This window comes from Rutidosis leptorrhynchoides, chromosome 3 (assembly GCF_046630445.1).
Source record: "Rutidosis leptorrhynchoides isolate AG116_Rl617_1_P2 chromosome 3, CSIRO_AGI_Rlap_v1, whole genome shotgun sequence".
Classification (NCBI taxonomy): Eukaryota; Viridiplantae; Streptophyta; class Magnoliopsida; order Asterales; family Asteraceae; genus Rutidosis; species Rutidosis leptorrhynchoides.
The window spans coordinates 421,287,381-421,290,048 of record NC_092335.1 but is presented as its reverse complement, the minus strand read 5'-3'; the positions used below and the strand labels follow the sequence as shown (position 1 = coordinate 421,290,048).

The window sequence follows — 2,668 nt, the reverse complement described above, 5'->3', positions numbered from 1 at the left end:
TATGAAATCAAAGGACAAATCCTACACATGGTGACTAATCAATGCCAATTTAGTGGTGCGCCAAAGGAAGATCCAAATGAACATCTTCGAACATTTAATAAGATCTGCACTCTATTTAAAATCCGAGAAGTAGAGGATGAACAGATATATCTCATGTTATTTCCCTGGACTTTAAAGGGAGAAGCCAAAGATTTGTTGGAATCGTTACCTGAAGGGGCGATTGATACATGGGACGTTTTAGTTGAAAATTTTCTTAAACAATTCTTTCCGGCATCTAAAGCCGTAAGACTTCAAGGAGAAATTGTTACGTTCACACAAAAGCCAAATGAAACTTTATATGAGGCATGGACAAGATTTGGAAATTTATTGAGAGGATGTCCGCAACATGGTTTAGACACTTGTCAAATAGTACAAATATTCTACCAAGGATGCGACATCACTACAAGAAAAGACATAGACATAGCAGCTGGTGGTTCCATTATGAAGAAAACCGCAACTGATGCTTACAAAATTATTGATAACACTGCTTCCCACTCACATGAGTGGCACCAAGAAAAAGATATCGTTAGATCATCTAAAGCAGCTAGAGCCGATTCTAGCCATGATTTAGATTCCATTTCTGCAAAGATAGATGCTGTCGAGAGATGAATGGAAAAGATGACTAAGGATATACACTCAATACGAATTAGTTGTAAGCAGTGTGGAGGACCACATTTAACAAACGATTGTCTCAGTATTGAACTAACAATGGAACAAAGAGAGAATGTTTCATACATAAACCAAAGGCCTGGAAATAATTATCAGAATAATTATCAACCGCCAAGACCAAACTACAATCAAAACCAGAATTATAACCGAAATGTTCCATACAACAACCAACAAGGTCCTACCAATCAACAAGTATCCAATAATACTTTCAACCAGCAAAGACCTATTTTTCAAAACAAACCACCACAAACCGATGATAAAAAGCCAAATTTAGAAGATATGATGTCGAAGCTAGTTGAATCTCAAACTCAGTTTTTTACATCTCAGAAACAAACCAATGAACAAAATGCTCAAGCATTTAGAAATCAACAAGCTTCTATTCAAAATCTGGAACAAGAAGTAAGTAACCTAGCAAGGTTAATAGGTGAAAGAAAACCGGGAAGTCTACCTAGTGATACAAATGCTAACCCCCGGAATGAAACAGCTAAAGTCATTACCACAAGAAGTGGTATTACACTTAAACCACCTGAAATACCTGTAATTTTTGATGAAGCTATTCCTACTTCACAAGAACCACAGTCTGAACAAGATAAGGAAAAAGAACCGGTAGTTGAAAAGGTTAATGAAGATAACACAGTTAAGGCTAAACCTTATGTTAAACCATACCAACCACCATTTCCTTACCCGAGTAAAATGAGAAAAGAGAGACTTGAAGCCGAGCAATCTAAATTCTTGGATATGTTTAAACAGATAAATGTAAATCTTCCTTTCATTGATGTGATTTCAGGAATGCCTAGATATGCTAAATTTCTGAAAGATCTAATCACAAATAGAAAGAAAATGGAAGAACTCTCGGCTGTTACTATGAATGCTAATTGTTCTGCAGTGCTGTTGAATAAGATACCAGAAAAATTATCAGATCCAGGAAGTTTCACAATTCCATGTTTTCTGGGTAGTCTTAGTTCAATAGAAGCATTGGCAGATTTAGGTACTAGTATAAATCTAATGCCGTATTCACTATACGCTAAACTAGACCTTGGAGAATTGAAACCAACACGAATAAGTATACAACTAGTCGATCGATAAGTAAAATATCCTAGAGGGATAATGGAAAAAATGCTAGTTAAAGTTGGTACTTTAGTATTTCCAGTAGATTTTGTTATTCTGGACATGGAAGAAGATTCTCGAGTTCCTCTCATATTAGGAAGACCATTCTTAAACACGGCTAAAGCAATAATAGACGTGTTTGGTAAGAAACTGACCCTAAGTATAGAGGACGAGAGTGTTACCTTTTCAGTTGATAGAGCAATGCAACGACCGAAATCTGCAGATGATACATGTTATTATATTCAAACTATAGAATCACATGCAGAATTGTTAGAAGAATTTCCAGAATTACAAGGAACAGGAGAATGTTCTTTAGGAGAAGGAACTGAACCAATTGTTGAAACTGAAATGTTAGCTACACTTATGGCTAATGGATATGAACCAACAATAGAAGAAATTCAAATGCTAAAAGAAGAAGACATATATCGATATAAATCATCGATAGAAGAACCACCGACATTAGAGTTAAAGCCACTTCCAAACCATTTGAAATATGCTTATTTACATGGTGAATCTGAATTACCTTTAATAATATCGTCTTCTCTTACTAAAAATGAAAAATCTCAACTCATTTCTGTGTTAAAAGCTCATAAACCAGCTATTGCATGGAAAATTCATGATATTAAAGGAATAAGTCCTTCGTATTGCACACATAAAATTCTTATGGAAGAAGGTCATAAAACGTATGTGCAACGCCAACGAAGACTAAATCCTAATATGCAAGATGTTGTTAAAAAAGAAATAATTAAACTGCTTGATGCAGGTTTAATTTATCCAATTTCTAATAGTCCATGGGTAAGCCCAGTTCAATGCGTGCCTAAGAAGGGTGGCATGACTGTCATCACAAATGAGA

The 2,668-nt window shown here is 35.3% G+C and overlaps 1 non-coding gene across 1 annotated transcript; it reads right to left on the bottom strand.

Annotated features, from left to right (window-relative positions):
• Positions 1-285: 285 nt before the first annotated feature.
• LOC139903273 (small nucleolar RNA R71) lies at positions 286-392 on the bottom strand. The gene has a single exon (XR_011778104.1). It is a non-coding gene; the product is annotated as a small nucleolar RNA R71 (small nucleolar RNA).
• Positions 393-2,668: the final 2,276 nt, after the last annotated feature.